General features: G+C 37.7%; 1 long non-coding RNA gene across 1 annotated transcript; it reads right to left on the bottom strand.

The window, feature by feature from the left end:
- Positions 1–1,544: 1,544 nt before the first annotated feature.
- LOC110342116 lies at positions 1,545–18,006 on the bottom strand. Its single transcript, XR_002384115.2, has 4 exons — positions 17,860–18,006; positions 16,679–16,797; positions 5,754–5,818; positions 1,545–1,817 (listed from the first exon to the last, which is right to left on the bottom strand). It is a non-coding gene; the product is annotated as an uncharacterized LOC110342116 (long non-coding RNA).
- Positions 18,007–22,794: the final 4,788 nt, after the last annotated feature.

Here is a 22,794-nt window from a genome sequence, read left to right as displayed (position 1 = left end):
GGCATTCATTTCAGAGTGCTCACTGTAAAAACTCTATGTATGGTGGCTTATGTTCAGTCCTGCACACACTGTTGAGAATGGGTACTTAAAGTGTAAATTTATTTGTCAGTATTGTACATTGAGTGAATCAGAGGGTTCTGTTACAGTACTGAGTAATATAAAAGATGAAGAGCCAATGACAGTCAGCATCTAGAATAAAGCAGGTTGACTTGTTTTCCTTCTTGATGTCTCTCTTTAGAAGAATTAGTGGTGCTTGCTTAGTTCACATTGTGATATACCCAAAGACAAATGCAGAGTATGTGATCGTGGTGTGAATTTCATGAGCTGGCAAACACATGGAGCATTAGCCCTTGTGTTTGGTCCACTTACTCTGAAAGAGTTTATCTTTACTCTTTCTAAGTGCAAACGTATACATATTTCATGTAGATACTCACAGCTTGTTTTACTGTGTTGGAATGGCTCGATAGATCATAGCTACAGTATATATTGCCTGTTCCTACTGATGCTATCTATATTTTATTGTTTTCAAGCTACAATTACTCTAACTTTCACAGAATTGTGTAGGAAAAAGTAATGCACATTCATTAAATCTGATTATAGCCCTAACTTTGCCATTTCCTATTTCTGTGACCTTGAGTGAACAACTTAATTTGCGAAAGGCTTGATCTCGTCAAAACTCAATCTAGATGCAGATTGATAATTACTTCATTTCATTTTGTATAAAGATTATGAGAAATAGTGTACATGAAAATGCTTTCATAAACAAACTATAAATATGAATTGCTTTATATCTGAGTTTAGAGTATACTCCCAAAAAGAAGTTTATGAAGCTCCCACATTTAACTCCTATTTTTTGTTATTTTTAATAAACATATGTTCTATGTATGTCATTGCATAAAATAATGATAAGTCCTTAAATTACAACCTCAGGGAGCAGTAGCATTAAAAACATGGTATAGAGGAGGTGAGGCTATAATCTTGGACTCTCTAAAATTCAGCAATAAATAGTATAAGGAATATATCTAGATAAGTGATTGGTAGATAGGCTAGATAGGCAGACAGACAGAAGATTCATTAGTGGAGAGGATATGTAAGCTAGCACTGTAAAATCCAGGGAAGATCAGGAGGAGATAAGACAAGGAGGAAGTGAAAGATGTGAGTCTTTTTGGTCATCTGCAGAATTGGACCTAGGATCTGTTCTCTAAGCATGTCTTGTTCTGAATAGTATTTGCCCAGATGAGTTGACAAATCAAATAATTGGTGTAATGTAGCTCTAATGGAGACAAATACCCGCTGAAACATACGAGACTGAAAATGGAAGTGGCGGAGGGTACAGAATTAATCCAATGTATCACTTCCCTTCTATGTGTCAGCTATAAAGAACTGACCTCTCAGAGACCAAGGAGTGAGCAGTTAGTGAATTAATGTAACGCATCATCACAGAGTCCCTTGAAATCTATCTATAAACCCTAACCTGAAAAGGTATAAATACCATGTTTAGTCATTGAAGAGTATTTATGAATCGCATAAACTTCCCTTTCTCATTCATTCACAGGTTTTATTTTTTTATAAAGATAAAAGCACAATACAGCTTCAGTCAGCTAGAGTCATGTTTCTTCTGAAACTAAAATTAGGAAAAGCTCCACATTTATGTTATAAATACAAATTCCAATCCAGTTATTTTTCCTGTTTGGTTCAATTTCCATATTGTGTCGTTGAGATGCTAATGGGAGTCCTCCTCTTCCTTCTCTTTTCTTCTCTCCCCTCTTCTCTTCTTTTTCTTCCGCTTACTTTTCTCTTCTGCCTATCAAAGGAGACTCCCAAAAGACAAAAATAATGTTTTACATTTTTGCTTTAAAATCCATGTTTATTCCTGCTGAGGCTATGGGTATGATATTGTTTTTAACGTAAACATAGTTTCTCATTAAGTAGTATCTATTCTTTAATCAATCAGTCAGCAGGTCAAAATAGCCATATTTTTTAGAAAGGCTAAGTCTTCTTTTGATTCACATTTATTTGAATTTCCTAAATCAAATGAGAGAGAAAAATACATCCAATGTTTCTTAGGTTAGAGACACTGAGTGGGATATGAGATGTTACATAGTCATGAGACAGTTGTTCTGAATAATAAGTGGATATCATAAACCCCACAGCATTTTGGCTTGAATAATAGATTATTAGGGACTTATAAAAAGAATCTTAATGATGTATCTGGGTATACATCTTAAAAATGTGTTTATGATCAAAAACACCAATGACAATTTATGCTGGAGAGGATGTGGTGAAAGGGGGACACTCCTCCATTGCTGGTGGGAGTGCCAACTGGTTCAGCCACTTTGGAAATCAGTATGGAGATTCCTCAGAAAAATGGGAATAAACCAACCACAAGACCCAGCAACTCCACTCTTAGGCATATATCCAAAAGATGCCCATTCATACAACAAAGATGTCTGTTCCACTATGTTCATAGCAGCTTTATTTGTAATTGCCAGAACGTGGAAGCAACCTAGATGTCCCTCACCTGAAGAGTGGATAGAGAAAATGTGGTACATCTACACAATGGAGTACTATTCAGCAGAAAAAAATAATGGAATCATGAGATTCGCAGGCAAATGGATGACACTAGAAGAAACCATCCTGAGTGAGGTAACCCAGTCACAAAAAGAGAAACATGGCATGTACTCTCTCATATATGGATTTTAGACATAGATCTGGGGAGTGCCAGCCTACAATCCTATGGCCAGAGAGTCTGGGAAACAGAAACTTCATTTAGTGGCTGATCGAAGAAGAGGCAGACTCCCTTGGTTAAGTACTGAGCTGAACTCAAGAAAGCCAGTAACAGAGAGGGAGGACTGATGATCAAAGGGATTAAGACTGGGCTGGTTTAACCCCCAGAAACAGCTGACCAGACAAAGGTTAACTCTTGAATCCCAGGCATTAGCCTGGGAAGCCAGCATGGGACTGATCAAGATCCCCTGAATCTGGGTGTCAGTGAAGAGGCCTAGGGAATCTATTGAGCCTTGGGCAGCAGATCAGTACCCATCCCAAGTATACACACGGACTTTGGACTCCAATAGAACAATGTGAGGTGCACTCTCACCCTGAACTCTTGGGAAAGGGTCTAGGCCCTGCCCTATATGAAATGACACACTATGGACACCCCCATGGAGGGCCTCACCCTCCCTGGAGAAATGAGGGGTTAACGGGGGGGAGGGCACGGGAGGAAGGGAGGGAATGGGAGAGGGACCTGGAACTGACTTGTGAAGCAACCTTGATTCTTATCTAAATTTAAACTGGAAAATAAAATTAAAAAAATGTGTTTATGAAGGACATGGGGGAGCAGGAAGAATGAGTTTGGGGAAGAATAGTGGAGAGAAGGATGAGACATATTATAAAGAGGGAGCTATTATAGGTTTGAGGAGAGATCTGACACTAGTGAGATTACCAGAGATCTAAAAGGATGACACCAATTGGCAAATGAGGCAATAGTAGAGAGACTACCTTAAATGCCCATCCCTGATAATGAGTTTGATGACTACCTTATATGTCATCCTAGAACCTTCATCCAGTGATTGATGGAAGTAGAGGCAGACACCCACAGCTAAACATTGAACTGACCTCCTGGAACCCAGTGACAGAGAGGGAATGATGAGCAAAGGGATCAAGACTGGCTTGGTAAAACCCATATAAACTGCTGACAATTGGGAGCTCTTGGATCCCCGACTGATGGCTGGGAGACCAACATGGGACTGATCCAGACCCCCTGAACATGGCTGTTAGTGAGGAGGCCTGGCCAATACATGGGGCCTTGGATAATTATTTATCCCTGGAATGCAGATGGACTTTGGGTGCTCCTCCCACAATGAGAGATGCTCTCTCAGCTTGGACTCTTGGGGAAAGGCCTAGGCCTTGCCTTAAATGAAATGACAGACTCTGGATAGCCCCATGGAGGGCCTCACCCTCCCTGAGGAATGGAGTGAAGATTGGGTGGGAGTCTGGGTTGGCAGATGGGGGGCGGGGGGAGGAGAGGAGGGAGAGGGAGCTGGGATTGACAGGTGAAGCAAGATTGTTGCTAATTTAAATAAAAAGTGTGTTTATGATATACAATGTCTTTGTTAGCGAGAAAGCAAAACTTCCTATATTTATACATTGAATTCTCAGACCAGACTTTAATTTGAATCTATACCTATAAGAATAAGACTTTCTTGATGTTGCAGAAGGCAACTATTTTTAGCAATGCGTGAAACCCACATTGGATTGAAATTTTGTAAACATTCTTAGGAAGCAGAGGTTATTAATTATTCTTGCTGGTCCCAGAATGACAGCATAAACCGTCACACCAATGCATGCTGCAGTTCACTTGTTAATACAGCAGAAACTTCCGAGTTGTGGTGCATGGTGACAATCCTGTGCACTTCAGTGTCAAGGGGCAATAGTGGCTGTCACAAGGAACAGCAGGTGACTATGTGATTGCTGTGTCTTCACTTTAACTTTCAAAACTGCTTGGGCTAGTAGTTGAACTGCAGCACAGAAGAACATCCACCTTAGTCTCATTTATTTAACAGTTTTGAAGGATATATTGAGGTGAATTACTATGCCTTGTCAAAATAATCTAATGGCTTTTGGAGTTACTTTTCAAAGGGCAGACATCTGTGGCCTGAGAGACTGAATAGAAACCACACTGGTTTTAGTGGTAAAAGATATTTGCCAAGACAGGGAGGTTGAGGGATGTTGGAGAAGGATTCATAATGCTCAGACTTAAAGGGCCTTAAAGCATGTTGCAAATTATCTGTTGAGGCAATATCTCGTTGATTTTTCCTTTGGCACCAAACTAAATTTAATGGGTCACCTGGGATTGGATGAAATTTATAAATTCATTGGGATTTTTTTATTTGTTTAGTTTCATTTCTGGACTATTGTCCAATTCTTAGTGTAAATTCGTAAGAACCTTGTCATAGGCCTCTGAATAACCCTGCTTTAATTAAGTGTTCAATACACATTAGCCATAAGGATTATTTTTCTTGCTGTGTTAATTAATAACTTTGTATTGAAAATAGGAAGCACCCATTATATACTTTGACAAGTTTAGATTAGATACACTGTATCTGCAAATAAATTTATATCTGAACATTGATTAATTATGAAGTTAAGCTGGATAAACTCAATATTGGTACTCAGTGGAAAGTTTTGTTGCTTTTCACTTTATATTTGATGAAACATCAATTTCTTTAATTTTAGAATCATGAACTTTCTCTCTCATTCTTTTTTAGAAAAAGTAGATACTGCTGAGAGTTAATCCCAAGGCAGATTGTTTTTCAATGAAACCTTAGATGCTTTCTCTTCTTCATTTTATCTTGCAGTTGGAAAGGATTTTTTTTAGAGAAAATAGTAAATGTTGAGAAGCCTGCAAATTTCTCTGAATTTTTCATCAAAATATGCAATGTTCCCTGGGTATTTCTACTAGTGACTTTTCTCAGGACCATGTTTAAATCCCTAACAAAAGGAAGTTAAGTAATAAAAGGTATATTTAGACATAGTAGGAAAGTTCATCATGGGGGACAAGACTTGGTGTCAGGACTTGAAACATCTGGCCTCATGTACCTCAGTCAAGGAGCAAATACTGTGGGAATTCAACTTCCTTTCTTCACTTTTTTGGGTTAATTCAGTTCAGGACCCATGCCAATGTCATGGTACTATCAACATATATAGTGGGTCTTTCTACTGCCATTAACCAAACATAGAAAAGCTCTTACTGATGGTTCCAGAGTTTTGTTCCCATGGTGATTCTAATTCCTGCCAAGCTGGTGATCAAGATCATCTGTAACAGTAGCAGAATGGAAACTATTTTATCAGTATCATTTGATTTCTTTCATTCAAGAGGGTTGTATAATTTCTTTGATTATTACGTGATTATCCTCTTTAAGAGGGCTGACATATCTAATAGAGGTGACATATCTAATAGGGAACATTACATATTTTGAAGAAAGGTTCAGAGATATTTGCAGGTTTCTCAATATTTTCCATTTTTTGAAAAAGTGTTTTCTGAGAGAACATGCAGACTGAGAAAAGTCCAGGTAGGCTACCAGCCTGCCAAATACCCCCACTCTCACTATCTCAGAATCCCACTACCCTATCTCTAGTCTGAAATTTTTCTACTTGCTCTCCTCCAGCCACAAACTTGGGTAGCTACACACAGACTGGGAGAAGTCCAGGTAGGCTGCTGCCTAATGTACTCCTAAATATTTTGTCCTCTGCCCACCCTATCTCAGGTCCCTCACACTCCAAGTCACCACACTCCATTCCCCCAACTGGAGCAGAGACTCCATGCATCACCTGAGACAACCCAGACAACCAAAAGTCCAGTTATCAACTGGGATGGAGAATCCCCACTCTACCAGAGACCAAGCAGTCCAGGAAAAGTCCATGTAGGCTGCCTGTCAGCCAAAATACCCACTATCTCACTATTTCAACACTATTCCCAATCCTGGACTCTCTTAGTTGCCTTGCTCAAACCTCCAACTGAGGAGGAGACTCTCTGCTCTACCAGTGACCACACACTGGGAGAAGTCCCAGCTTCTAACTAGTGTGCAGACTTATCAATTTACCAGAGGTCACACACTAGACTAGAGCATACAGACCAGAAGATCAGAGCAAAAATGGAAGCCAATGAAGCAAACACTGATCCAACAACGATAAACTCAGAAATCAGTACCTAGCACTATTAACTACACAAACAAAGATATCTAGAGGTCAGCATAAGAACACAATCAGCAACAACCAAGGAGATATGTCACCACCAGTACCCAGCTATCCTACTTCCGCAGACCTCGAATATTCCTACAAAACAGAAACACAGGAAAAGTACCTTAAACCAACTTTATGAAGATGATTGAGGTACTTAAATACGAAATGAATACATCCCTTAAATAAAGCAAAGAAAAAAGTGGTTGAAGGAAATGAATAAAACTATTCAAGACCTTGAAATGGTAGTAGAAGCAATAAAGAAAACACAAACTGAGTGAATTCTGGAAATGAAAAATCTAGGTAAATGATCAGGGACCACAGACACAAGCATCAACAACAGAATGCAAAAAATGGGGAGAGAATCTCAGATGTTGAAGATATGATAGAATAAATACATATATCAGTCAAAGAAAATATTAACTATAAAAAGGAACTGACAGAATCATACAGGAAATCTAGGACAAAATGAATAAAACTAACAGTAATAGGAATTGAGGAAGGATAAGATTCTCAGAAAATCATACAAGAAAATTTTCATAACCTAAAGAAGGATGTGCTTATAAAAGTACAAGAAGCCTACAGAACACAAAATATGAGGACCAGAAAGGAAAGTACCATTGATACACAATAAACAAACCACTAAATATTCAGAACTAAGAAAAATACTAAAAACTGCAAGAATAAAAGAGCAAGTAACATATAAACACAGACCTACTAGAATTACACCCGAATTCTCAATGAAGATTCTAAAAGCAAGAAGGGCCTGGAAAAACGTCCTGTGGACTCTAAGAGAACAAAGATTCCAGCAAAGATTACTGTATCCAGCAAAATTTTCAGTCATCTTAGAAGGAAAAAAAACAAGACAGCTAAATTTCAAAAATGTCTATCCATACATCTACTCATATAGAAGGTACTTGAAAGAAAACCACAACCCAAGGAGATTAAATACACCCATTAAAAACACAGACAATAAATACTCTCATAAAGGCAAAAACAAAAGAATGGAAACACATGTGCACAAACACATCATTACCAACAATAACAGTAATTGGCATTCACAGTCATTGATATTTCTCAATACCAAAAACTCAATTCCCCAATTAACAAAAAGGTTAACAGAATGGATGTAAAAACAGGACCCATCCTTCTGTATTCAAGAAATACTAATCTCCAAAATTTACAAAGAACTCAAGAAACAAGTCTCCAAAACACCAAAGGATCCAATTAAAAGGTGGGGTACAGAACTAAATAGAGAATTCTCAATAGAGGAGGCTAAAATGACCAAGAGACACTTAAGAAAGTGCTCAACATCCTTAGCCATCGGTGAAATGCAAATCAAAACAACTCTAAGATACCATCTTACTCCTGTCAGAATGGCTAAAATCAAAAACACCGAAGACAATTTATGCTGGAGAGGATGTGGAGAGAGGGGAACACTCCTTCACTGCTGGTGGGAGTGCCGACTCATACAGCCTCTTTGGAAATCAGTATGGAGATTCCTCAGGAAAATGAGAATTAATCTACCACTAGACCCAGCAATTCCTTTCTTAGGCATATAACCAATTGAGGCAAATTCATACAACAAGGGCATCTACTCCACTATGTTCATAGCAGCATTATTTGTAATAGCCAGAACCTGGAAGCAACCTAGATGCCCCTCAACTGAAGAGTGGATAGAGAACATGTGGTACATTTATACAATGGAGTATTACTCAACAGAAAAAAAAACAATGGAATCTTGAAATTCGCAGGTAAATGGATAGACCTGGAAGAAACCATCCTGAGTGAGGTAACCCAGTTGCAAGAAGACAAACATGGTATGTACTCACTCATATATGGGATTTAGACATGGATCAGGATAGTGCCAGTCTGCACTTCCACTGATAGAGAGTCTAGGAAACAGGAAAGAACCTAAAAGATATGCATATATGCATAGTACCCAAGAGAAGAGGATTGAGACAAGATCCTCTGAATGGATGGGGAGCACGGCGAGGGGTGGGGAGGTGTGGGAGCTGGAAAGAAGAGAGGGGTGCAGAGGAAGAGAGTTGGTCATGCGGGAACAGGAAGTTGAGTGGGTGGGGGTAGAATAAGGGGATGAGGGAATCATAGATTAGAAGACAGATCAGGCACCAAAGTGACCTCGAGTGATCTAATGGGATAACACCAATTGGCAAGCTAAGCAATGGTGGAGAGACCACCTCGAATGCCCATTCCTGATAATGAACTTGATGTCTATAACCATCCGGGAGCCTTCATCCAGTGACTGATGGAAGCAGAGGCAAACAAACAATTAATCACTGAACTGAACCCAAAGAACCCAGTCACAGAGAGAGAGGAGTGATGAGCAAATTGGCAAAGAATGGGCTGGCAAAACCAGCAGAGACAGCTGATCTGAACAGGGGAGAGCTCTTGGATCCCAGACCGACAGTGGGGAGGCCAGCATGGGACTGATCTGGACCTCCCAAATGTGAGTGTCAGCGAGAAGGCCTGGGCAACCTATGGGGTCCTGAGCTGTGGATCAGTGTCTATCCCTGGAATACAAACAGTCATCGTGTGCCTATAGCACAAAGAGGGATGCTCTCTCAGCCTGGACTCTTAGGGGAGTGCCTGGACCCTACCCAGAGTAAAATGACAGACTCTAGATATCCCCTATGTGGAAGGAATTGGCAATAGGGTGGGAGGCTGGGGGGGAAGGGGAGTGTGGGAGGATGGGAGGGAGAGGGAACTGGGATTGACATGAAAACAAGCTATTTAAAATTAAAATAAAAAATGATATATATATAAAAGAAATACACCTCAGTCTCAAAGATAGACATTAGCTAAGAGTTAAGTTTTGGAAAAAGATTTTCCAAACAAATGAACCCAAGAAACAAGCTGGTGTAGCTGTCTTAATATCTAGCAAATGTGATTTCCAACCAAAATAATCAAAAGCATTACGGAAGTATATTTCATACTCATCAAAAGAAAAATCCTCCATGATGATGTCGCAATTCAGAACTTCTATGCCCCAAGTGAAAGGGCACACCTATTTGTAAAAGAAACATTACTAGAATATAAATCTCACATGGAACCCCATACACCAATTTTGGGAGGCTTCAAAACCTCAGCCTCATCAATGTACAAGTCATCCAGATAGGAACTAAAAAGAGAAATATTGGAGCTAACAGATATTATGACTCAAAAGGACCTAACAGATACATAAAGAGTGTTTCACGTAAACACAAAAGAATATACCTTCTTCTCAGCACCTCATATCTTTTTCCAAAATTGACCACATAAGTGGTCACAAAGCAAGTCTCAGCAGATATAAAAAATTAAAATAATTTCCTGTATCCTATTAGAACATCAAAAACTAAAGCTGGATTTCAACAACAACAGAAAAATCAGAAAGCCTGCAAATTCTTGAATACTAAAAGCTCTTTACTGAAATACTACTGGGTCAAGGCAGTACTAAACAAAGAAATAAAACACTTCCTAGAATTCAGTGAGAATGAAAGCATACCCAAACTATGAGACACAATGATAGGAGTTCTAAGAAGAAATTTCATAGCACTTAGTGCCTACATAAAGAAATTAGAAAGATCTGAAATTAGCAATTTTACAGTATACCTAAAAGCTTTAGAACAAAAATAATCAAACACACCCAAGAGGATTTGATTATAGGAAATATTCAAAATGAAGTCAGCAAACTAGGAACAAAGAACAATACAAAGAATAAATGAAATAGAGATTTTTTTGAGAAAATCAACAAGAGAGACAAACCCTTATCCAAACTTACTAAAGGACACACACAGAGAGAATATTCAAATTAACAAAATCAGAAAATAAGGGGGAGCATAACAACAGACAACTAGGAAATCCAAAAGAGTTACTAGGCTATACTTCAAAATTGGCAAAATCTAATTGGAATAGAAAAATTTCTTGATAGATATGACTTACCAAAGTTTAGTCAACTTCCAATGAACAATTTAAATATTCCCTAAGAAAATAAAAGCAGTCATTAAAAGTTTCCCAAGCCAAAAAAAAATCATGACCAAACATTTTAACACAGAATTATACCAGAAGTTTAAAGAAGACCTAATACCAATACTTCTCAAATTACCCCACAAAATATAAATAGATGAAACATTTCCAAATCACTTTATGAGGTCACAATCATCCTGATACACAAACCACACAAAGATTCAACAAAGAAAGAAAATTACAGACCAATTTCCCTCATGAACAAGATGGAAAAATATTCAAGAAAATATTCACAAACTGAATCTAAGAACACATAAAGATAGTCCCCCATGATCAAGTGGGCTTCTGAAGTATCTAGACCGTCACCCAACCCCCTGCTTTGCCAGGTATGACAAGCTACAATAAAGAACCAGCAAGATATAGGCCCCTGACTCAGCAGATTGTGCTGAGGGCCACCTGCCCCAACCTTGCCTGACCTTGCACTAATTACTGCAATAAACACCTAGATACCCTTCATGTGGTAAGGAGCCAATCAGAAGTTACCTGATGGGCTTTGGGTGTGCTTTACTGATAATAGTGGTGATGTGGGAAGTCCTGTGATCATGTCAATAAAGCAGTGTTGGGCCAATAGGAATCTAGATAGGTGGGACTAGAAGTCCAGGAGGACTCTGGGAAGGAGAAACACACAGAGAGTCAGGATGTAATGCCATGGGGTAGGAAGCCCGGAAAATTCTCTGGTAAGAGAAATACTTAGATTAACAATTATGGGGTAATTACTTAAGTCAGAGCTAGCCAGCAGCTTCATAATTAATACAGCATCTTGTGTGGTATTTGGGGACTACAACTACTGGCGGGTGATAAACCAAAGCTGCTAGCAAGGAAAAGCTGCCCTATACATAGTGGGTCCCAGTAGGTAGCAATGACCCTAGGATGGCCTCCAGGCATAGCAACCTTTTCTGCAGATGCACCTGACTAATGATCTCAGGACAGGTTCCTTATCCCAGAGTTATACCAATCCTGAGGCTGCTACTATGCAACCAGGAGACCCCAAGACACCCTCCTTACTCTATCCCCAATGTATGCCCTGCCCCACTGCTGTTCAGTGTCCTTTTATTTCACCTCCTGTGTTGGACAGATGGAGGATCTGAGTTAACTAGTAAATTAAAAAGACTATTTGCTTTTGCATCAGGTCTGGTATATTGGTCTTTTGGGGGGGTTCAGAGTCAGTTCACAACACTTCTTTCCAGAGATGCAAGAATGGTTCATCATATGAAAGTCTGTCAATTCAATTCACCATATAAGCAAAGTGAAGAAACAAACAAGAAGAAAACCACTGATTATCTGATTAGATACGGGAAAAGCCCTTTTTAAAAAATATAACACCAATTCATGAAAAAAGTCTTGGAGATAACAGAGATACAAGGGACATGCCTAAACAAAATAAAGAGAGTTTAAAGCAAACTAATAACCAATATCAAATTAATTGAAGAAAAATTTAAAGCAATACCCCTAAAATCATGGACAAGATAAAGCTGTATACTAGCTTCTCAAATTTTCAATATAATACTTGAAATTTTAGCTGGAGCAATAAGACAACTAAAGGAGATCAAAGGGATACAAATTGGAAAAGAAGAAATCAAAATATTCCTATTTTCAGATGTTATGATAGTATACATAAGTGACCTGAAAATGTTTATCACGGAACTCCTACAGTTGATAGATAAACCCCTTAAGCAAAGTGGCTAAATGAAAAATTAAATTAAGAAAAAAAATTAGTAGCCTTCAAATAGACAGATGATAAATTGGTTGATAAAGAACACGGCAAGGGGTGGGGGGGAGTGGGAGCTGGGAAGAAGAGAGGGGGAGAAGAGGAAGAGAGAGTAGGTCATGGGGGAACAGGAAGTTTGAGTGGGTGGGGGTAGAATAGGGGGATGAGGGAATCATAGGTTAGAAGACAGATCAGGCACCAGAGTGACCTCTAGTGATCTAAAGGGATGACACCAATTGGCAAGCTAAGCAATAGAGGAGAGATCACCTCGAATGTCCATTCCTGATAATGAACTTGATGTCTATAACCATCCGGGAGCCTTCATCCAGTGACTGATGGAAGCAGAGGCAAAAACAAAATTAATCACTGAACTGAACCCAAGGAGCCCAGTGACAGAGAGAGAGAGGAGTGATGAACAAATTGGCAAAGAATGTGCTGGCAAAACCAGCAGAGACAGCTGATCTGAACAGGGGAGAGCTCTTGGACCCCAGACCGACATCGGGGAGGCCAGCATGGGACTGATCTGGACCCCCCCGAATGTGAGTGTCAGTGAGAAGGCCTGGACAACCTATGGGGTCCTGAGCTGTGGATCAGTGTCTATCCCTGGAATACAAACAGTCTTCGTGTGCCTATAGCACAAAGAGGGATGCTCTCTCAGCCTGGACTCTTAGAGGAGTTCCTGGACCCTGCCCTGAGTGAAATGAGAGACTCTAGATATCCCCTATCTGGAAAGATTTGGCAATAGGGTGGGAGGCTGGGGGGGTGGGGAGTGCGGGAGGAGGGGAGGAAGAGGGAACTGGGATTGACATGTAAAACAAGCTATTTAAAATTAAAATAAAAAACAAACCAGGAAAGAAATACCCTTCCCAATACACTCAAATATATATATATATATATATATATATATATATATATATATATATATATTATTGTAACTCTAATCAGGCAAGTGAAAGACCTTTATGACAATGACTTCAAATCTTTAAAGAAAAAAATAGAGAAGCTATGAGAAGATGAGAAGATCTTTCATGCTTATGGATCTTTTGAAATTTAGATCTCGCCAAACACAATCTATAGATTCAATGAAATTCTTGTCAAAATTCTAACACAATTCTTTACAGACATTGAAAGATCAATAAGCTACTTCATATCAAAAAGCAAAAAACCCAGGATAGCAAAAAAAATCCGGTACAATAAAAACACTTCTGGAATTATCACCATTCTTGAGCTTAATTTCTATTACAGAGCTATATTAATAAAAATCACAGGTTATTAACATAAAACAGACAGATTGATCAACAGAATTGAATTGAAGACCCAGGCATCTACACACTTATTGATTCCTAATTTTTGATAAGGAAGTCAGAATTATACAATGGAATAGAAAAACATCTTCAGCAAAGGATGGAAGTTTAACTGGATGCCAGCATATACAAGAATGGAAATAGATCCATGTCTATTAATCTCCACAAAACACAATTCCAAATAGATCAAAGACCTCAGCACATTGCAGATACACTGAACCTAATAGAAGAGAAAGTGGGAAATAATCTTGAATATATTGACACAACAGACAACTTTCTGAACAATATATCAATAGCACAGGCATTAAAATTAACAACTACTAAATGGGCCCTAATAAAACTGAAAATCTCTGTAAGCCAAAGTTACTAAAACTGCAGCCTACAGTATAGGAAAGGATTTTCATCAACTCTATATCTGACAGAAAATTTCCAAAATATTTAAACAACTCAAGAAACTGAACATCAACCAACCAAATACTCCAATTAAAATATGAGTTAAAGATGTAAACATAATTCTCAATAGAGGAATCTCAAATGGCCAAAAAGTATTTGAAGAAATGTTCAACATCCTTCCCATCAGGGAATGCAAATCAAAATGAATCTGAGAAGCCATCTTGCACCTGTCAGAATGGTTAAGACTAAAATACATGTGAAGCCCATGCTGGAGCGGATATGGAGCAAGAGGAGCATTCCTCCATTGCTGATGGGAGTGCAAACTCATACAGCAACTTTGGAAATCAAAATGGCTATTTCACAGATAAGGGAATTGATCTCCTTCAAGACCCAGATAAACCATTCCCAACACATACCCAAAAGATATTACACCTTACCACAAGCATACTTGTTCATTTAGGTTCATAGCAGCCTTATTCATAATAGCCAGAAACTTAAAACAACCTAGATGTCTGTCAAATGAAGAATGGATAAAGAAAATGTGGTACATTAGCACAATGGAGTATTATTCAACCATTAAAAATTATGAAATTTGCAGATGGAACTAGAAAAAAAACATTCCTGAATGAGATACCTGAGACCCAGAACCAGACCCAGAAAGACAAACATGGTTTGTGTTACTCATAAATGGATATTAGGTGTAAAGAATGATCATGCTACTGTCACAAGACCCAGAGAGGGTAAGTAACAAGGAATGTTGAAAGGGTGAAGGGGAGGCACTTGAATTTCTTTGGGAAGGGAAAATATAATAAAATTTTCAGGCTGATTGGAGGGTTGGTAGGCATGGATGGATACAGGAAGATCAGGTGAGAATGGGTGATGGGAGAGAATACTTGGAGAGATTACTGGAATTGGGTGATTTGGGGGGTGAGGTAAAAACCTAGTTCAATGTAAACTCCCAAGAATCTATGAAGGTGAGGATACAAGCCTGAACCAGCCATCTTCTTTAACCAGGCAAGTCTTTTGGTGGAGAAACTGGGACAACAACTCAGTCACAAAAATTTTGACCTACAATTTGTCCTGTCTAAAAGATGTTCTGGGATAAAGGGGCCAGAGAAATTGTAGGAGTGGACAACCAACAACTGGTCCAGCTTGAGATCCATGCCACAAGGTGGAGCCCATGATTGACATGGCCATGAGGCCCAGACCCAGTGGCTGGAAAGCCTGGAGACCAAGGAATGAATAAAACAAGCACAATGCCCCCAAAAATAGGAGAAGAAAATTAAATGAAAAGATTTTTAATGATATTCTGCTACACTGATAGACAGGAGCCTAGCATAATCATCATTAGAGAGAGAGTTCATCCAGCAATTGATGGAAACGGAAGCATAGAGCCACAGCCAAACCTTAGCAGAAACTTGATAAATTCTGTGGAAGACAGAGAGATCAAGTATACCACAAGAAAATCCACAGAATCAACTAGCTTGTACCCATAGGGGTTCACAGAGAGTGAACCAACAATTAGGGAGCCTGCTTGGGACTGACCTAGGACCTCTTCATATATGTTATGGTTGTGTAGCTTAGTCTTCTTGTGAGACTACTAACAGTGAGAGCAGGAGCTGTCTCTGACTCTTTTGACTTCTTTGGAACCCTTTTCCTCCTACTGGGTTGCTTGTCCAGCCTTATTATGAGGGGAGGTGCCTATGCTTATTGCAGGTTGATATCCATGCGAGGTCTGCCTTGTCTGAAGGGAGAGGAGGAGTGGATAAGATGGGGTATGGAGGAAGGACTGGGAGGACATGCTGGAGGGGAAAGTGCAATTGGCATGTAATGTATGAGAAAATAAAAAGTTTTGTAATTGCCAGAGAAAATGAAGAGAAAGAATCTGTCATCACATTAAATATTATACCTTTGGATTAAGAAGCATTATCATTCTATTACTCTAAAATATGAAAAATTCAAGCCAATCTATAATGCCCACAGTTTCCTATGAAGAGGGGAGTGGGGTTGTAGCTCAGTGATAGCATATGTCATGACTATGATAGATGGTAGGTTTAATGTCCAACACCAGATAAAAAAATGAAATCTAATCTTGTATGTTCTAGTACCTTCCAGATTAGTCAGGATAATTACAGAACTGAGGACTGAGTTATATCTCCAAGAATATATTTAAAACCTTGTACTCATTAAGTATCAAGTTCTGAGAATTGCTCTGTAGACTATGCAGGGGTTCAGACAACAGAAAGACTGAAAATACTCAAGGCAAGGATCATTTACTTGCAATTAGTTACTGCAGTGCATATTTACAATTTTTGAAAAGTCCAAATAACACAGTGAGATGTGTGACAAGATGAGAAAGTCAACATAAGTACTCCCTGTTCATATGGAAATCACAGAATGAATAGTAGGTTGCTATGATCCAGCTGCGATATGTAAAGTGTCACTTTGCCTTCTTCTATATTATGGACTCTGAATTCTTTTATATATAAAAAAACTCAAAGGTCACCTGACATGTCATCCAGGCAATCACTACTTGGCTCATTGTGTAAATCAATGGCTGGTAAAGTAGGCGTCATTACAGTGCAGGAATGCTCTGTTCTTCCACCCAGGCACCTCCATGGGGATCTGCAGAGTTTAGAGAAAGAAAAGTCATTAGAAATAATCACACCATTGCCTGCTGAGGAGAAGAGTGAGCTTTATTTAAAGCACAGCATTCAGGTTAGGCTTGAGGAGAATCACATCCACTAAATATTACACAGAATAGGCCTGGTTAAAATTGAAGGTGGTGATCAGGCCTGTTTCTATCAAATAGAAACACGTGGAAAGTGAGGGTATGAAGACATCACATCTTCAGGGTTGTAAAAGGTGTCTACAGGACCTCGATGCTTCTTAATCACTCAGGTTTTGAGTTTGCAGGCATCAAAGAATTATGCTAATTGAGTTCTGTCCAAATCTCCTTATCTAAGACATGATCTAAGAGAAAATTTTGTTCTGAGAAAATGATTCCCATTCTATTATCTTCTCCAGAAATTTTGAATGCAGGGCTTGATTTATTTATTTATTTTTTATGGAGGGGTTGTTGGTTTGTTTCTTTTTTCCCACTACAAATCAAGATGAACTAAAGAAATTGAAAAATAACGTCACAAGCTAGAAAAACTAAAAGCTTTTTGATACTAGTTAGTATATTAATTATATTTTTAAGGATATTATTTGAGTTATATTTCCTGCCTTTCTCCATTACAGGTATATTTAAGCTTTAATTTAATTACCTTACAAAACTGTGTAGTTCTACCAGATGAACTTCAATTATAGTAGGTGAATTATAAGAGAAAATTGTTTGTTTTTTCTTTTTCTTTTTTGCCCTTGTGAGTTTAACAATGGCAATTAATGTCACTTATCCATTCCTTAATAACTTACCTTACTCTTTCCATGGCCCATGCTATATAACACACTTGGGAAATGTTAGAAAAATAATATTTCAAACATGGACTTCTACAAAGATAAAGCCATGAAGTAAATAAACAAATACAGAAGAGAAGAAGGTTTTTTAATGTGTCAGTTTTCTGTGTAAAATCAACACTTCTCTTTTATGCTGGCACAAATTACTTTGAATTACATTAGAAATTAATACAATATAGTAAAGATGTTTTTGAACTGAAGAAATAGCTTAGCAGTTAAGAGACCAACCTTTTCTTCCAGAGGACTCATGTTTGATTCCTGCTACCAACATGGTAGCTGACAATCATCTGTAACTACAGTTTCAGGAGATAGTATTCCCTCTTCTGGCCTCTGTGGGCACTTTATGAGCTAGGTACAAAGACATACATTCAGGCAAAACACCTGCATACAAAAATAATAAAGCAAAATTTAAAATAAAAGAAGTATTGTGAGGTTAATGTAGTAATACTTTTTTCTAAAATAACAGTAACAAGGCTTTCATTACTATTCAAGTGTGATCTCCAGTTCATTTCAGATTATTCAAGTATCTTTGTCACCTTAAAACACACATCTTGACACTTGGAATGCATTTTGTTCTGCTATTAATCTTTCATATATAAGAACCAGAATTGTAAATACTAAATATACTAATATCATATAGTAATGAATAAGGACAGATTTCAACATTAGTTTCTATTTTAGGACAAATGTGTATTTTCTATATTTAAAAAAACAAATAAAACACTGTTTAAACTTAAAAGTAATGACAGTTTAGTTCCATGTCCACAGTATCCAACCCCAGTCTACTATACCCCCTTCAATGATATTTAGCAACTTCTAAGTTTGGTACAGATTCGTACAAGTGTATATTTCTATACGTGTATAGTCCCAGAAAGCCTATAATGCACTGGTGCTCTAATTTGTAAGTGGTGATATTGAACAGATGTTATTCTGAAACAGTTTATAATTCTACTTTGTACTAAGAGTCTTTTCCTCATTAGCATAACAGCTCTACTCCTCCCCATTAAGGCACCACATAGTGTCCCTCAGCAAGAGCCTATTTTCTTTCTTAATGAACAATATTATTGCAATTTTTGTATGGAACAATGAATATGATTTGATTTCTATTGATTTCTCAATTTCTTATGTGCAATTGAACATGGATATTATTCCCTCATTTGCCATGTATCTATGTATCTATATATGTAGCTGTGCTTTCAAAAGCAGCAAATGTTTTGCAAGTATTATATGGTACCATCATTATATCAATTCAATTTGTTATGCATTTATGGAATGCTTGTTATGAGATATGCTCTTCTGGGAGTTTCACAGAAAATTATACCATATTTTACTAAAGAACATGAGAAATCGTGAAAATAAAAGACAACAACAAAACATTGAGAAAAAGTAGTATATAATCTGAATTGCATGTAGGTGAGATGTAAAACTCAATTGATTTACATGGGACAAATGAGATGTTAAACTGCTTTTTGAGAGGTGAAAATTTGAAACACATGACTTAATTAGGAGGAATGATCAGCAGCATATTCTAGTTCCCTGCTTTATAAATTGGATTTCTGCTTTTCATTTGTGTGGTGACAAGTTTGAGTCAAGGTCCTTAAACCTTTTAAATGAGTCCAATGCTTCTTGATATATCCCCAGCTATAATCCACATTTATAGTTTTGTTTAAGCAGATGTCCTAGAGATTGTGAGTCTTTCTAGACATTTCTGGAGCATTGCTTTCATTCAGGGACTGAAACTTTTGCTCTCCCCCACTCTGTTGTGTGTGTGTGTGTGTGTTTGTGTGTGTGTGTGAGTGTGTGCGTGCACGCACGTGTGTGTGTACTGAAACAATGTAAGGGACAATGGGTTTCTTTTATTTCAAGTTTGAAAGTGGGCTTTTAATAATGAGGGCAAGATTGGCTCACTTTGGGGCAATATGAGTATAAACTTTGTCTGGTAACATCAGTGAGCAGAACAGAATCAGAGAGGTTAGAAACTTCATTGATGTCTAACCTGTAAGACCCTCCTCCTAAGCTTACCCTTTTCTTCTAGTTAGGACCCAACTCTTTTTTTTTTTTTTTTGTTTACCGAGACAGGATTTCTCTGTATTGATTTGGAGGCTGTCCTGGAACTCGCTCTGTAGACCAGGCTGTCTTTGAACTCACAGAGATCCGCCTGCCTCTGCCTCTTAAAGGGTTCTACAACTCACAATACATCTACATATTGAATATATATATATATATGCTTAATATGCATTTAATCTATAGTCAAATTAAAATTTATTCTTCACAGCACTCCATTTTCAGAAATTTTTTTACCCTGGAGGAAACTAGCTCTCAAGAAGTGATATACCTTCATAAAAGTCAATCATGACTGAAATTCTTGGCTCTTGTTCTCAGAAGCTTTAATTTAAGAAATAATGTTTTATTGTTCAAGTTAATAATGAATGTTCCTTCAGAAATATCCTGAGTGCTGCTGTTTTCCTTCCTAGGAGTTTAAAAGGGTATTTCTTTCAAGAGTGTTATCATAGTCTTGTGTGTTCGTGTTATATACGCGAATGAAGCTTTGTTTCTATGCAAATTCTTGTGTCTCAAAATGTTTGCTTAAGGTCATAGTTCCTAATTTTCAGATATATGATGAAGTAGTAGAAAGAGCCTATCTGACAATCCGCCTGACTTCTCAGTTTTTGTTTATGAATCAGTTTGTGTCAACTTTTTCAAAGGCACACAGAGAAAAATAACAATAATGCAATTTCCTAAATCTCCTTCAGTATTAGAAAATGAAAGTCCAGTTCCAGATAATGAAGTTGACTGTGGTGAAATTTGAATTCCACAGAACACATTATATTAACTCACCGTTATTTATTCTAATAAAGAAGACGAATCCCTGGATAATTGAAATCCATAGATAATTGAAAAACTGCATAGAGCAATATTTTTCAAATTCAAACCATAACAAATTGTTTTATTGGCATTGTATTCAAGTAACAAAACTTTCACATTTAAATTTTACTTCTCCATTTTATTCCCACAAAATGGTGAGGGAAATGGCTAATTTAAACCTGGCTTCTAAATGACGGAGGTTGGAAACATATAGCTGGAGCTATTATGGTGCAAAGTTGATCTTGTTTGGTATAGTACTTTGGTAATTCCAATATTTCATCAAACCACAGAATAGACATTTATCAAGTACCTACTGCATTTCTGGAAATAAAACAATGCAGGTCCTTTCTTGACCTGCACTAATACTGTATGTGAACAGCCATTTAAAATAATGGATAAACCAGATGTTGAGGCTCAGCTGGAGCTCAAAAGAGATTCTTGATACAATGTGTTAAAATTTAGTAGCACAATCAGTGTAATTGTCCTCAATTAAAAGAGGAATTGATTAATTTAAAGAATATATGTCAATCATTTTCCTGAAGGAGGGATGGTAGAAGGACAATAATATTTTGGAAAATAAAGGTGAGATGACCTATTGGAGGTCTTGAAGTTAGATTTTTAGGATGCATATTTGTCCATACACACAGTATTTTTAAATATTTGAATGTTATCAGTAAATCATACAATAAGCATGGGGAGAAACTCTTTTCAGGAAGCTGAGTCACATCTCATTCTTTCAACTTGGCAGAAGATTCACTACGCTTGGTAGACACTGCCAAAATAGTATTTTCTACACTCAGATCCAATTAATTAAAATGTGTAAGTAAGAAACCATACACTGAAATGTATAAAACCCTGATGGAATAAATAATCAAATAAGATGCAAATAAATGAAGAGACATTACAGGTTCACAGAAAGAATATTAGCATGATATCAATTCCTTCACTGGGTCTGAAGAATTGATTGATTGGTTTGGTTAACAAAATAATTTTAAAATGCATGTGGAATGAGTGAAGAATTCAGATAAGCCAATATAATAATGACAAAGAGCAAATTTGGAAGTCTTATTTTACTTGGTGTTAAGACTTCATGTAAGTCCATAACAGTTGACTAGGGATTTGGGGTTTTTGAAAGTGTATGTATATGCTAGGGTTTTGTGCACCTTTATCTCTACCTTCTATATTGAAAGAGTCCTTCAGTGGCCTCTGACTCTTGCCTACTGCAATTGTAAGCACACCACCATTCCTACTGGGATTTTACTTGTTCTAGGGACCATAACTCAGGCTCCCACACTTGTGAGAATCACTTTACCTAGTGATCCATCTTCCTTGTTTCTTCAATTGACTTTTGAAAAAGGCACAATCATAAAGAGGAGTTCTTTCCAATAAATGTTGTGCAAATAGTTAAATGTGTATATCCCAAGTACTAAGTATAGACAAAATCTTATGCTGTCTTTGAGTAAACACATTTGTCTAAAATGTATCCAGATATAAAATTCTAGAAAAAGAATAGGAAAATTCTGTGTGGCCTGACCAACACTCAGGCAAGTGAGTCCTATTAAACACAGTGGGGCAAGCACACAGAAGGCATAAAAGTAATAGGGGCTTGTGAAGGGAGAGGCTTCAGTCAGAGAGGGAGGGCAGTGAAGATGGAGACTGTGTAAAAATAGCTAAAATTTGTGATGTAAGTTTATGAAAGAGTCACTAAGCTCTTAAATTGTTTTAAAAGAAAACATGAAAAGATAGATTTTATTTAAAATCATTGCATTATGAAAGACAAATGAAGATCTCTTCAATTTCCTCTAATAAAATTATCATCAGAAAGCCCTCATCTGGTAACTGATGGAAACAGAAGCAGAGATTCATAGCCAAGCATTAGGTTGAGCTCAGGGAATCCTGATGAAGAGAGTGAGGAAGGATTGTAGGAGTCAGAAATATCAAAGACATCACAAAAAAGCACAGAATCAACAACCAGGGAGCCTGCAGAGAACTAACATAGTCCCTTTATATATATGTGACAGATTTGTAGCTTGGCCTATTTTTGGGACTCCTAACAATGGAAGCAGGAGCTGTCCCTAATGTTTTTGCTGTCTCTTGGAAAACTATTTCTCATACTGAATTGCCTTGCCCAGTCCAAATACAAGCATAGGTGCTTATCCTTATGGCAACTTGATATACCATGCTTTGTTGATACTCATGGGAGATGGAGAGGATTGGGGATGTACGGGAGGCAGGGGAAGGGTATGGGAGGAGAGGGTGGAGGAGATACTGTGGTCAGGATGTAAATAAGTAAATAAA

Source organism: Mesocricetus auratus, unplaced genomic scaffold (assembly GCF_017639785.1).
Source record: "Mesocricetus auratus isolate SY011 unplaced genomic scaffold, BCM_Maur_2.0 Super-Scaffold_100009, whole genome shotgun sequence".
Classification (NCBI taxonomy): Eukaryota; Metazoa; Chordata; class Mammalia; order Rodentia; family Cricetidae; genus Mesocricetus; species Mesocricetus auratus.
This window is presented reverse-complemented; position numbering and strand designations above follow the sequence as displayed.